Raw genomic sequence first — 15,974 nt, forward strand, 5'->3', positions numbered from 1 at the left:
GAAAAGGCAAAAACCATGATCTTCCTTCGTCATCATTTCCATGAGGGATTGAAAATGAAATATCTAACAGCAAAAGATCCTCGTATCTTACGAAAGAATTCGAAAGAAAGATATGATCACCAGAAGACAATTAATCTTCCTAAAGCTCGTTATGAATGGATGCATTTGAAGTTCTAAGATTTTAAATCAGTAAGTGATTACAACTCTGTATTATTTAAAATCGATTCAATTGTTGTTATGCAGAGAGAAAATTATAGAGATATGTTGGAGAAGACATTTTTCACATTTCATGTTTCAAATATGCTTCTACAGCAGCAATATCAAGAGAAAGGTTTTAAATAGTATTCTGAACTAATTTCATACCTTCTCGTGACCGAACAAAATATCAAGTTATTGATGAGAACCACGAATCTCGATCAACTAAACAACACCATTCCTTGAAGTGAATTTTGTGAACTTTAATAATCGTGGTTGATGTCGTGCTTGTGGCAGGGGAATAAATAATTATTATTTTCCTAGTGGACGTTTTAATCATCCAAATTTCAAAAGAACCCCTCAAATGATGATCATAAAGGAAAAGCTCCACAAGATAAGAATTCAAGAAAATTGAACAAAAATGCTCCTAATGTGGTATGAATAGACATTGAGCATGTACATATCGTGCATCAAAACATTTAGTTGATCTGTATCAAGCTTCCCTGAAAGAAAAAGAGAAAAAGGGAAAAATGTGGAAGCAAATTTTGAATACCAGGATAATGATATATTTGACTCATCCTATATGACAAATTTGAATGTGTCAAACTTCGTTGAATCTCCTGAAGAGAAAATTAGCACCATCAATGAAATAACAAGTGCTTCTTTTGATTTTGAGAATATCTAGGATCAATGTTATTTTTTAAAAAAATTATTTTTCATGTTTGTAGGTTAAACTTTTGTATTTCAAGTTTTGTTTATCTTATTGTATTTATCTTATTTATGAAGAACCATGGACTATTTTTATATGTTGAGTGACTCAAAAATGAAGAATGAAGATCTATGTCTCGCTGACTATGCAACTATATATACAATACTTACAAGTAAAAAATATTTCTCTAAACTAACGATGTTGGAAGCAAAAGTCAATACAATATCAAGTTCTACAAACTTAATTGGTAGATTTGGAAAAACAAATATTATTTTGCCTAGAGGAGAAAAATTTACAATTAATAATACATTGTTTTCTAATCAATCAAAGAGAAATCTACTAAGTTTTAAAGATACACGTTGCAATGGTTATCATATTGAGACTGATAGGAAAATTGAGATAAAATATCTTTATATCATATCTATTGTCTCACATGAAAAAAGTATACTAGAAAAGCTGCTTGCTTTATCTTTTGGATTGTATTATACTCATTTACAAGTAATTAAAACATATGCAACAATGAACTAGAAGTTCATGAATCCAAACATATTTACAATTTGGCATGACCAATTAGGTCATCAAGGGTCTATAATGATGAGAAGACTTATTGAGAATTCACATGGATATCTATTAAAGAGCCAGAAGATTCTTCAATCCAATGAATTATCATGAAAATTAATAATTAGACCATCACCAGTTAAAGTTGGAACTCAATCGCTTGCATTTTTTGAACGAATTCATGGTGATATATGTGGATTTATTAACCCAACAAGTAGACCATTTAGATATTGTATGGTATTAATAAATGCATCCAGTAGATGGTCACATGTGTGCCTATTATCAAATTGAAAATTTTCATTTGCAAGATTACTTGCTCAAATAATTAATTTAAGAGCATAATTTTCTAATTATACAATTAAGACCATTCGTCTTGATAATGCTGGTGAATTTACATCTAAGTTTTTAATAGTTATTATATGTCAATTAGGATAAGTGTTGAACATTCTGTAGCTCATGTTCATACATAAAATAGTTTAGTAGAATCATTCATAAAACGTTTGCAATTAATTTCTAGATCATTGCTTATGAGAACTAAGCTTCCTATATTGTACGGGGTTATTTTATTTTGCATGCTGCATCACTTGTACGTATTAGGCTAGTAGCTTATCATAAGTACTCACCAATACAATTAGCATATGGCCATGAGCCAAATATTTTTCATCTGAGAATTCTCAGATGTGCAATATATGTTTCAGTTGCTCCATACAACGTAATAAAATGGGTCCTCAAAAGAGGTTAGGAATATGTATTGGATATGATTCACCATCAATTAATAAATGTCTTGAGCCCTTGACAGGTAATGTCTTTACTGCACGATTTGTTGATTGTCATTTTAATGTGACAAATTTTCCAACATTAGAGGGAGAAATTAAGAAGGTGGAAAAAGAAATTACATGGAATACATCGTTATTGTCTCATTTAGATCCCTATACAGATTAATATGAACTTGAAGTTCAGAAAATAATTCATTTATAAAATATAGCAAATTAGTTGCTAGATGCATTTATAGATGCAAAGAAAGTAACTAAGTCACATATACCAACTGCAAATGTTCCAACAAAAATTGATATCCCAACACAGCAAGTTGTCATTAATGAGCCTGAAACACGCCAAAAGCATGGTAGATTAGTGGGTGATGTGAATATTTTTTATTGCACGCATGTGTACGTGGTCAAGTTATAATATATTAAAATGACTTAAGAGGTCGAGTATCGTCTCCAGGGATCAAATTAAATAAGTTATTGTTTAGCTATCTCAGAATTGTGCCAATTTTAGCTAAGGAAATGGAATCAAGTTGAATTTATGATTTGTAAAGTGATATAAGACAACAAGAAAAGTGTTAAAAAAATCAGAGAATAAAAGTGTTCTAGGGTATTAAATCCGTTAATTGTTTCATTAGATCTATTCTAGCTAATTCATGGAATCATGTATAAACATTATACCTAAGTCTAGAAACTTAATTCAATATTACTTTTTCCCAAAAATAACCTATTCTTATGCAACTTAATTGATAACTAATCTCATGAAATTAAATTAAGAAACAAGACAATAGGAATTGTCATTAACAACTTTCACTATTAACCTGACTATAACCATGATAGATTAATAACGATTTAATGGTATAGATCTGGTAAAACATTCAATCTCTCAATTAAAAATTCAACTTAATAATTATCAATGATCAATCAATAAAAATGAAACATGATACCACTAAAAAGCAAAGTGTTCAACAAACATCTATGAAAAGAACTAAATTCAATCTAAATTCATAATAACTTCATAAATACTCTAAAACAACAAGTTTAGCCCTCATAGCTTGGAAAAACATATTTTCATACATCAATCCAAGTATAAGATTGATAGAAAGAAAAGGGAACTGAAGAATCCTCTAACCTCGCCTCAATTGTCACCTTAGAAACTCAAATGACCTTTAAAATATCCCTCAAATTCTTTAACTTTTAAGCATAAACTCTCTTTTAGGTCTCAAATTTCGTTCTTCAGCCCTCAATTTGGTCAGAATCCTCCTCCTATCAGGTCAGAATGATGTCCAATTATATAGAGAATGAGAAATTTGGAACAAAATCCTTGCCAAAATTAGCATAATTTTCAAATAAGGAAAGTTAGTGTCGCGATGCTCAGACACAGTGTTGCGATGCTGGTCAGATTTTTCCGTAGCACCCCACCATGCTACATATAGCGTTGCGATGCTGCCTCATCAAGTGTAGCTATTGCCTTCAAGCATATATCTTTGTTTCATGTTGTAACGTTGCAATTCTACGACTAGCATTGAGATGCTCTGCCATTTGGCTTCATTAGCATTTTCCCTCCCTTTTCATCACTCCCTTTAGTCCATTGCTCAGTTTTGACTCTTGTAAGCCTAATTTATTCCTTTTTTGGATTATTTTGAATATAATTCACTTCTTGATCATAAATCTTTGGAATCACTAGCAAACACGTCAAATTTGATAAAAACATAATAAAAACCATTCTAAACATAAGGGAAATAACGTACATTTTGTGTGTGTTTCAGTGGGTTCTAAAGATAAAATCCTTGAAAAAGAAAATTAGTCAACAGTAAAAAAGACTTGGTTGAGTATATAAATATCCATGAAAAAAATCCTTGACATGACTAGTGAAGAATGTGAAATACCTAAATAATAATGAAATTTCAATAAATTATGTCACGATATGAAAAAGATGGAACCAAACAGTTATTGATAACATTTTTGTGTATAGTATTTCTTTTGATATTATACCTGAAAGTGAGGATTTAGAACCAAAATTAGTTGAAGAATGTCGACATAGAAAAAATCAGCTTTAGTGGAAGTGAATGTATTTGTATAAAATTCTTGTTTTAAGTAATTGCTAGCAAAAATCTTATTGATTTGCTTAATTGGGTCCATATTAGTAAAAAGTTTTCATTGGTTCCCTCTATAAGAGCGAGGTCGTTCTTGTTTTTAGTCAAATTTTTATCAAAAGCTATTTCATTTTATACCTATTGGTTGAGTTATTTACTCCAAAATTTGGTATTAAAGAGATTGTTCTTTTAATAAAATTATTTTTCAAATATTATTTTGGTACTTGAAGTATCTTACTAATATTTTGAAAAAAAATATTTGAAAAAATAATTGCTAGAATTATGGCAACTTAAGAAGATCATTCTATTGATAGATCCTCATTCTTTGATGGTATTAGAAACTTTGGTGTTTGGAAAAATAAAATGAAAACTTTTATGCTTGTTGTGGATTTTAACATTGTGTATGTTTGTAAGCATGATCTATCAAAATTGCAATTGAATAACGAGTTGCTTATTTTTAATGTCAAAGCCATAAACATCATATATTGTGCATTGGATAGAAAAATATATAGTAATATTTTCCATTTTGATTATGGATATGACATTTGGAACTTCCTTAATAATATGTATAGTGTACAAAATTCTCCTTATACTACCAATACTTTATTTGATGTTGTTAGATATTGTGCGGCTGACAATATTTGTTTAAGTGGTGCAGATGTGATCTGAGATATCTTTGCATTTGTGGTGTTTTGACAATGGGATGCTTTTTGGAATTATTGATTCAACTCAATTCTTTCCTTATCGGGGTTTTTCTTTCCAAAGTATTATTTGCCAATTCATTTCCTTATTTAGTGTGCGACTGTTTTGAAAGGTAGAGTTGCTTGTTCATGTATATGTTATGCATATTTAAAGAATATTTAATCCTTTGGCTTGAGTAGACCGTTTTGTTTTTTTGAAAGAAAGCAATATTGTTTTCTATTATAGTGAGTGTTCGGTCGCAATTCAGATTATTTTTGTAAGAAGATTAAAGAGTTGAATTGCTTGGAGACGTACTTCAAGTTACTCACGACTTATGTAACATGATTCATTTGAGAAGGGATTCTCAAGCTTAGGGAGAGCCTAAGCTAATCAAGTAAAATGGACTTTGTGAAGAAACCGGTGAAGATTTTGAGAGGAAGCGGGGATCGGTCCTAAATTCTAATTTTTATAGAACATTAAATTTTACAGAAACATATAGAAATATTTATGCAATAAATTAAAATTATAGGATGCCAATTATAATTGAGATTAGAGAAGATGGAAAGACTAACCCTTGAAGAACTGATATTCACATATTTCCTCTTTTCCGGAATCGATCACAAACAACAACATACTCGAAATCCTAATGGCCACTACCAAGAAAGTTTCCTCTATATTCTCTAGGATGAGAATCCAAGGAGTTATATGGGTTTTTGGTATTTTGGAATAGAGGGAAATTGAGAGGAAGAAAGGTTGAGATCCTGAGAACTATTTTCTTTTAAAAAAAACCCTCTTGTATTATTTTTCTGTAAATCTCAAGAGCAAGAAGAAGAAAACCTAACCACTCTGCATGAGAAAAGAGAGAAAAGCCATCATGGACGTGAGCAAACTAGCCAGAAATAAGTGGTCCCTGCGTTATCAAATGATCGCAACTTATCAGGGATGCAAGTTTTGGGAAACCTCAATTCTTCAACTCTTTTCTCCACTACTTGAAATTTTTACTATCTTTTCAATTCTGATCTATCCTTATTTTACTATTACTATCTTTATTTCAAGGAAAAAAAAAAGTGATAACGAGTTTTATTTTGTTTAAAATAATTTGACCCTCTCTTTGTTTTTCTTGCAACGATCGAAGTGCTAGATTGCGGAGATATTATGCGAAGAAGTACTTATCTTATTCTATCACCGTAACCCAAAGAAGAGAGATCGCCGCAAAGATGGATGCGCCAATACAATGCGGGCGACAGCACAAAATTTGGGGTGTACTCTTCCTTATCTTTATTTCAAATTTTACGCTATCACATCACATATTAGTTTTTCAAGTTTTATCACCGCAATCATTTGACATAGATAAATCTAGTGAGTTACCGCATTCTGTTTCTTTGCTAAGTATGATTTCAGTGATGAAAAATATGCTTCTATTTCTTTCGTATATATTAGTGTCAACTTAATCTTAAGATAGTCACCTCATGAAATATTTCTAGAAGTTAGGGGTTTGATAGCTCTTTCAAACTCTCTTTACAACGCATTCTAGAACATCGCATAACTTATTTTAATCTTTTGGTAATGAGGACATTGTCACATTTTAAATTTGGGGGTGAGGTATTTGTTTCCGACCTTGCTATTTCTCTAAAAAAAAATTGAGAATAACAACTCCACTGTCAACACAATGTGAAACCCATGTTGATAAGAGTTAAGTTGTGAAAGGCATTTACCCGTAGTTGGATGTCCGCATGACACACGTAGGGGCAAGCCAAAACGAGAGTAAGTTACCAGGATCAATGCATAAATAAATGACCGCAACTCCACTACCAAATAGGTATGAGTTTAGTTTAAGAAAGAGTGCATTGCTTGTAGTTGGATGTCTGCATGACACACGTAGGGGCAAGCCAAAATGAAGGCAAGACACTCGGATCAGCGCAAGGTCAGAAAAAAAAAATATCAATGAAGAAAATTTTTGTGCAAGGATAAAATCATTTGTCACTCCGGTAGAAAATTTTCTTTTTGAAATAAATCATGTGATGTTCCGGAATTTAGTAAATTTCTTTTGAAAGTTAAGCTTGCAGTCCCTAGGTCTTAGAAATATTTTAAGAAGAAACTTGAATAAGACCTAAGAAAATTCTGGTATATAAGACTTGAATGAAGTATTCTTGAGAAATCTAGGAAAAGAACTTTGCGGTAGACTTGCTAAAGGAATCTTTAGCTTATGCTTGAGAACAAGCATTATTTAAATTTGGGGGTGTGATCACGGGCAGAAATGCACGTTATCATAGTGCTAAGTTTTTAAACAATGTTGAATTGCATTGATGAAATATGTTAAATTGCGTCCATTAAGCATAAATTCTATAATATTGCGGTCATATGCGTTCAGCGCATTAGAACTATTGATTTTTATATTTTTGTACAGAATATGCGTTAACGCAATGCAAAGATTGCGATCATAGGAATTCATTGGTCGAGCGCAACTTCATCGCAAGACTTTGTGTTGATCGTACTCGCAAACATTTGTCCGAGAAGGATCGCCGCAACTTGGTCAGCGCAACATGGTGGGCGCTTATGGGTAAAAGGCCAATTAAGAGCGATGAGACAGAAAGCTGGTGACAGTCGAATCCAAATTAAGATGACAGCCGATAACGATCACGAAGTATATTCAGCTTTATCGGTGATAATTATTTGGCGCGTCAATTAGGAATTAAAGTTGTCCCATCTGTACAACTGAGAGAGAGAAGCCGTCTTTCACCATTGATGCTCTATAAATACCAAGTGCATTCTTCAGAAAAGGGGTTCACAATATATATAACCGGTTTACCATTTTTACAACCAGTTGCTTCTGTTCATAGTTTTCTTCCATTTTAAGGCGGAGCAAAAGAAGAGTGGTGGCGTCGGAGATCGCTTAGGCAACTCGAGGGGGAACCTTGGGGTGTAAGAGCAGAGAGGAGGTCGACTCTCGGAGAGCGAGAATATCTTTAAACCACGAGTAGAAATAATGTAAACGCCTGGCAGCAACAAATTGCTACCAGGCTCTTTACTATACTTGCATTGTTATTTTGTACTTCATCTTCATATCTATTCAATGGAAGTTCTATTTCTACATCTACTCACTCTATTAATATGCATGAGTAGCTAAACTAGTTGAATGGGTTGAGAAGAACTAAGCTAACATGACCTAGGAAGTTCATTGCTTGTGATTGTCTTGTTTTATGCTGTGCAAAATACCCTTTAGAGTTACTCGAGAGAGAGTCTAAAGAAAGAACCTAATGTCTCGAGAGAGCTGAGATAGAATCTGGACTTGAAAGAGCAACATTAGGCTTGCACAAACAAGAGATAGGAACTTAAAGATAAGCTCTGTTTGTCAACTTGCATCGCATGCATCCTAGGAATGGGAATGATATTATGTGGTCACATATTTGTGTGAATATCATGTTGTCATCGCATAAATAGAGATAGAGGTTTATGTGTAAACCCTGTAGACTTATCGCATACAGGAATGGGAATGATATTATGTGGTCGCATATTTGTGTGAATATCATGTTGTCATCGTATAAGTAGAGATAAAGGTTTATGTGTAAACCCTGTAGACTTATCGCATGCGTTCTAGCCTTAGAAGACGTGGTATTCGCACCAAGAGGTGATTTACTGTTGTATGCATGTTGTATGATTGCAAGCATGAACGCATTCTAGGGAGTGTTAGCCGAAATCTTTCTCAACCCGTTCACCACATATTCATCGCATTTCCCGTTTGCCAACTCTTTTCAAACTCCACCGCATTTTTTATTTATTTTTAATCAACGCAATCGACAAATCAAACACTTTATTTATTTTCCCGGTTATCGCAAAGTTTTCATCAAAATTACCAATGCAATCTATTTTCACAAGTCCTTGTGTTCGACCCTGGACTTACCAAGAAACTCATAGGAATTTATAATTGAATTCCGCTGGGGAAAATTGAGTACACAACGCAATTCCATCAGCGCATATCATCCATATTTCCACTTCAATAAAATAACGCATCAAAGCTCCAATGGTAATTGAATAATTAATTAAACTCCTTTAATTAAGTTATGCAATATTCATTAACTGTCGGGTACTCTACTAAAGATCGACAGTTGCACTATTTGCACTACAGATATATTTCTGTGTCCATTGGATATAACTAGTCAACAGTGCAATAACCTTTAACAAATTGCTCATAAGTACAGCTAGGCCAAAGTTACCGTTTTTTCTCTGTAGTTACATCTAACTCCTTAAGTACCATCGATCCCTCTAATGAACAATAAGTCATAGTCCAACTATAACCAAACCCCGGTATGGCGCCACATTGTTCAAGTTTTGGAATCAGCCCTTAAAGGAGAAATTTATCTACTTACCCCGACATTGGAGAAGGAGTGAATTCTGTCTTGTGTAGCTATGTTCCCAGATCTCCAATCAAATGAATCCCCAAAATAGTAGGCTTATTGAATCGACGATTTGACCACTCTCACCCATACAAATCAAATGACTGCTTACATAGGCAAGAGTTCACATCTCATTCAGGATTCAAGTCATGTCACCTATGGTCATCCTGGTGAAATGTAAGTCTTAATTAAGAACGACGTTATATAATGAGACTAGTCATTTCGTTATTCGGTCTCATACAAACTCCTTTATATAAAATACTCTCGCTCACATGTCTCCACATGAATGACCAGGATCAGATCATTTGTAGTACTTTACAACAATTGTAATATCTACAAAACGGGTCATATTTGTAGTGTCACCAGAATAAGGTATCCAACCTTATCCATCTATTACAAACCATTTAGGTTATCACTTAAACATGATTTACCTGTATGTCTTTACATACATGTTTATGTTGGGTTGTATGTCTTAAAACTCGGAATTTGTAATGTTAAACATTTCTATTATCAATAAAGATGTTCATGACGTTTATTTAATAAAACTGTTGTTGAATATGTAAATACACTTGTAAAGATTAAATCCAATAAACTAAAGATCCATGGCTGTTATATGAATACTTGAACTTTATATAGTGACATAAAGATGGATCAAGTTCGAGTAAATAGCCAAAACAGTCTATAGTATATGAATAAGATTGGGTGTCATATATTGGTAACACTATTGGATGCGGCCCACTCTATAGTTATTACAATTTCTTGTAAAGTGCTACAAACGTAATGACATGAGGAGCAGAGGTGTCCTATGCAATGAGTTTGCTTAAGATCGGACCAAGAAATAAGTTACTCTTACTTTATAACGTTGTTGTTTAAGATTGACTATTTCAAATCGATGGCATAGGTAACTCGACTTTAAATCCTGAGCTTGATGGATAAAATGAAGCATGCACAGTGGAAGCAATAGATCAATACCGCCCTAATTACAAGTAATAAACAAGGATTAAGAATTCAAAAGAGTTAGAATTACAACCTTTGTAGTTTCCACAAGAATCTTTCTCTCCGTGAGCAATCAGCACCACCAACGATAAATCCTCGCTATTCTCCGGTTGAAGAACATGGTTGTGGGACCAAATTTTTAGTGAAAGATAGGGAATTTCACTAATTAATTTGGAGAGTCAAAGAGATTTTGGAGATTATCATGGTTTAAAAAATAAAGAAGCATTAGTTTTTTTCATTTGGAAAAATAAAACTATTTATAAACCAAACACAAGCAAAATCTCTTCTTGCATGGCCTCCACCTCAAACTCTATTAGCATGAAAAAGATAGGTATCAAGTTTAGCATGAGTCACTTCATAAACCACTTAGTTAGTGGAAAAATCCAACAATTTGAATTTTCCATTAACTAATTTTTTATTAAAATAAATTTATAAAAAATCAATTTTTTTTTGACAAAATATGAAATAAAATTTTCATATTTTATAAATTATTTAATTAAAATAATTTTAATTAAATTAGATAAATAATTTAATATCACATATTAAATTGTCTTTGACACCTAATTTTGATTAATCATATTAATCAATTTTTAAAACACTTTCATGCTAATATTTTATTTAATATCTTATATAAAAAATACTCTCCAAAATAAATAATTAATTATTTAATTGTAAATTATATTTTATATAAAATATAATTTTTCCTAAAGATCGAATTTGAACATTTCAAATTCTCACTTCACCTAGTTCTTCAATTTTATCCGTAGTAAGCTAACAAGGAGACCCGATAGACCTATAGATCATTGACTCCAACAATCCAAGACTAACCGGTCAAACTCTTCAACCTAGTTAATCAACATTTGTTAACTACCAGGATTGTCCTTTATAACCTGTAGTTTCACTCCTCTCACTGTAGATATATTATAGGATATTTGTATACATAGTAGAATAAGAGAAAAAATCTAAAAATATATTACATTTTTAAAATATTTGCAAATATGAATGAGTTGACTAGTCAATCTTTGATTTTTTTTTTTTAATTTCCAATTTCACCCTCATTGTCTTATCTTGTTGTACACCTTTTTTTTAGTCTTTTTATTTTCTTTATTTTCTTCGATTTTTGCTCTTTCCTCCATTTTTTCATTTTATTTTCTTTCTTAGTTTTTGCTTCTTCTTCTTCTTCTTCTTTTTTTTATTCTTTCCTTTATCCGATTTTTGTTTCTTTCCTTTATTTTTTATTTTCTTTCATTCCCTTCTTTTTCCCTTTTTTTTCTTTCATTTAATTTTTTATTTTCTTTATTTTCTTTATTTTCTTTATTTTCTTTTCTTTCTTCGATTTTTGCTTATTTTTTTTCACAAGAATTATGAGGCTGAGTTCCATACACATGACTTCAAAATACTCAATTCATAAGTGACTTAACACCAACAAGCCAATCATCAAGTTTGTTTATTATAACAAATAATAAATATAAATAGCAAATGAAAGTCTATCAGTGATAGCTACTAATATTTTCTATCATTGATAGCTTAATCTTTGATTATATTTTCGTAGTTAATAGTCACTTATAGACATCAATCATTGATAGCCAACTTAGTGAATTCAACTAATAAAGTTGAATCTCAAACTAAAATGTAAGTGGAATGCCTAGAAGTTATCACTAATAGCATGTTTGTCAGTGATGGAAGCTATCATCGAAAAGAAAAGGGACTTATAAATGTTTAGGAAGGACAAGAAAGGGGCAAAAAGGTGTCTAGTAGCTATGATTGATAGAAGCTACTACTGATAGCATGTTACCAATGATAGAAGCTATTTGATAACACGTTATCAGTGATAGAAGCTACCACTGATAGCACGTTTTCGATATAGAAAACTATCACTGATAGCATGATATCAATGAGATCATTGATAACATGTTATTAGTGATGTTATCAATGAAAGAAGCTATTAATGATAACCACGATATGAGTGATGTTAGTGATATCGGTGGTAAGACTTAGATGATATCTATATATTGAGTTTCTTTGAAAAGTGATAACTAGTTATAGAAGTCTATAATTGATAGCCTTAAGTGTTAATATTTCAAAGTTGATTCTAATTGATGAAAGTCTATCAATGATAACGACTGATAGCTGCTATCAGTGATAACTTTTAATTTGAGAAAACCGGGAAGGAGCGAACAAAATGGTGGCTAAGCATGGGTTTTTTAGTCTTTTACCATTTTTCTTTATCTATATATGCAATTATTTTATCCTTGTACTACATATTCTATTATTTTGGGCTTGAATTCTATTTATGTAACTAGCCTTATATTATATGTTCATTTGATATAACTGTCATCGATAAGTTGATCCTTCACAGGTTGTTCATAACCTCAGCTAGATCAATTACCATTTTACCCCTGAGTTACATCTTTTCTCCTTAAGTACCACTGTCTCTCTAATGAACAATTTATTTAGGACCTTAATCACTAAATCCATTCCCTCTTAGGCCAGCGAAAGGATGGGGCCCCTTGTTCAAGACCTGGGATCAATCCTTCAGGGAACAATCTTTCTACTATCCCTAAAATGGGTAGGAGTGAATTTCATCTTGCAAATTTTATGTCCTCAGTTATCTATCCGGTCTTATCCCTAAACTGGGAGGTATATTGAGCAACGCTGCTGAGCTTACCCTCACCTATGTAGACCAAGGGACAATCCCGAATAAACAAGATTTCATAAATAACTCAGGATTCAGATCAAATTATCTAGATTATTAAGAAGTGAAATTAATTAGTGTTAACCGTCATCGATGTTAATACATGTGATTATTTCGTGGTCAGTCTTACACAATCTCATTGTGTAGAACACCCCCGCTTACATGTCTCTACATAAACGAATTAATCACATCATTTATGACACTTTACAACATTTGTAACAATCATAAAGCGAGTCGTATTCAATAGCATCTCCATAAATAGGTACCCAACCTAATCCAAGTACTATAGACTGTTTAGGTTATTTTACTCGAACTTGATCCAGTTTATGTGGCATAAAGTTCAAGTATTCATGACAATAGCAAATGGTTCGTAGTTTAGTGGATTTAGAGTTATTAAACTATCAATTCATTTTCATTTAACAACATTTGTCTGAATAAACTTCGCATATGTTTACTATTTACAAACTATGAGTTTTAGGACATATAACCCAACAGAGCTAACTATGAATTCATGTTTATTCAAGATTATCCTTAGATTTGCATAAGTGAGGGTTGGCTCAATAGCGACGGTTCAATAAGCCTCCCATTTCAAGGGTAAGATCTGGTAGATGGATGGGGACATAGGGTGCAAGACAAAATTCACGCCAACTCGATTTAAGGATAGTAGAGAGGTTGTTCTCTTAAGTACTGAATTCAGGTCTCAAACAAGGGGCCCCACCCTCTCATTGGCCCGAGAGAGACTTGGTTTAGTGATTGGATCACAAAAAAAAATTGTTCATTAGAGGAACAATGGGACTTAAGGAGCAGGATGTAATTTCGAGGGTAAAATAACATTTGACCCAGTCTGATTACGAACAACCTGTGAAGGGTCAACTTACTAGTTATGATCAAATCAAGTGGACAGAAATATATCTACAGTGAAGAGAGTGCAACTACTGAGCTATAGTGGTGTGTCTCGGTAGTTAACAAATATTGATTAATTCGGTCTAAAGAGTTTAGCCAATTAATCTCAAATCATTGGAGCTCATGATCTGTAGGTCCATAAGGTCCCTCTACTAGCTCGTAAATCTTGGATTAGTATATTGAGTGAATTTGAAGCGTCCAAATTCGATTTGAGAATTAAATTTAGAAGTGTTCAAATTTTAAATTAAGATTTGAATTTGAATTGTTCAATTACAAATTAGTGTTTGCATTATTATATTTGATATAATTAACGTTTAATTTATCAAAATTAAACGTAATTGGAGAGTTTACAAATATTTAAATGATGATTTAAATATTAATTACATGAATAGGATTCATGTACGAAATATGTGTTTAATTAATTTAATATTTGAGATTAAATTATTATTTATTTAATTAATTATTTAAATTAAATCAATTTCAATTTAAGAAAATTCAATTTTTGCTTTTTATTTAATTTAAGTGTAAACTAAATATAATTTAATGGAAATTGAAAATTGGTTTATGTAGTGGTTTTTTCCAACATTTGGTGGATTAATCCACCTTTGAACATCTAGCTCTTCATGTGAGTGCCATTTGAAGTGGCAATGGTTGATACTCATAGTGCTTGCATGTATTAGTTACAAAAAAAAAAAGCTTCAAATTTCTTAGATTGAAGTAGGATTATGCTAAAAATTTATTTTTTCTACAGAAGTTCTCTCTCTCTCTAACTCCTCTCTCTATTCCCTTATTCAATTCACTTGAATCAAGAGTTCCACCACTCAAATCTAAGTAGGAGAATAGTGGAGAAGACACTCTTAGTGATTTACTATTGATTTGAAAGCCCATTTCGTGGAAAGCAGCTTGGATTTGAGAGAATTCATCAAAGCTATAAGTTTTGAAACCCCTTTCTTTGAAATTCTTTTGATACATGCCTATAGAACTCAAATTAAGTGAGGGTGCTTATTGATTATGATCGTTTCCACTGCATGCTTGTATGTTCCATCAATTTAAGCTACAGATGATAATCTTGGATGTTAGTTTATTGGTTTGTGAGTTTAATGCTACTAAATATCAAATAAAACATCCCATATTTTATTAAATAAATAAAATATTTATATAATATAATTACAAACTACAGAACCCTATTAGATTTAGGGAATCAACCCCAACAATCTCTCACTTGTCCTAAAGCTAGTGGGGTATACAATATACAAGTCATACTAATTTACAAGTACACAAAGCAATAACTAGGGCATAATATGCGCTTAGTACAAAATCTCCCATTTGCACTAGACAAATTGGCCTGTTTCGTAGACCTATGCTCTGCAGGTGACCCTCAAACACCTTAGACGTGAGAGCCTTTGTAAATGGATCACCAATTTTGTGCTACCAAGCTATCTGCATTACAATCACATCCCCACGATGCACAATCTCTCGGATGAGATGATACTTCCACTTAATGTGCTTCCTGCACTTGTGACTCCGAGGCTCTCGGGAATTAGCTATAGCTACAATATTATCACAATAAAGGGTGATGGACTTTGACATGTTTGGAACCACTTCCAGATCAGCCATAAATTTCTTGAGCCATACAGCTTCCTCAGCAGCTTCACAAGCCGCTACGTACTCAGCTTCCATGGTGGAGTCAGTAATGCACCCTTGCTTGGTACTCCTCCAGACTATCGCTCCTCCATTAAGAGTGAACACTGATCCTGAAGTGGATTTTTTAGAATCCTTATCAGTCTAAAAATCAAAGTTTGTGTATCCTGTAAGGATCAAATTCTTAGAACCATACACGAGCATGTAGTCCCTCGTTTTTCATAGATACTCAAGGATGTTCTTAAAGGCGGTCCAGTGATCAAATCATGGATTAGACTGATATATACTAACTATTCCCCACCACATAGCATATGTCAGGTCTAGTACATAACATTGCATACA

This window comes from Benincasa hispida, chromosome 1 (assembly GCF_009727055.1).
Source record: "Benincasa hispida cultivar B227 chromosome 1, ASM972705v1, whole genome shotgun sequence".
Lineage (NCBI taxonomy): Eukaryota > Viridiplantae > Streptophyta > Magnoliopsida > Cucurbitales > Cucurbitaceae > Benincasa > Benincasa hispida.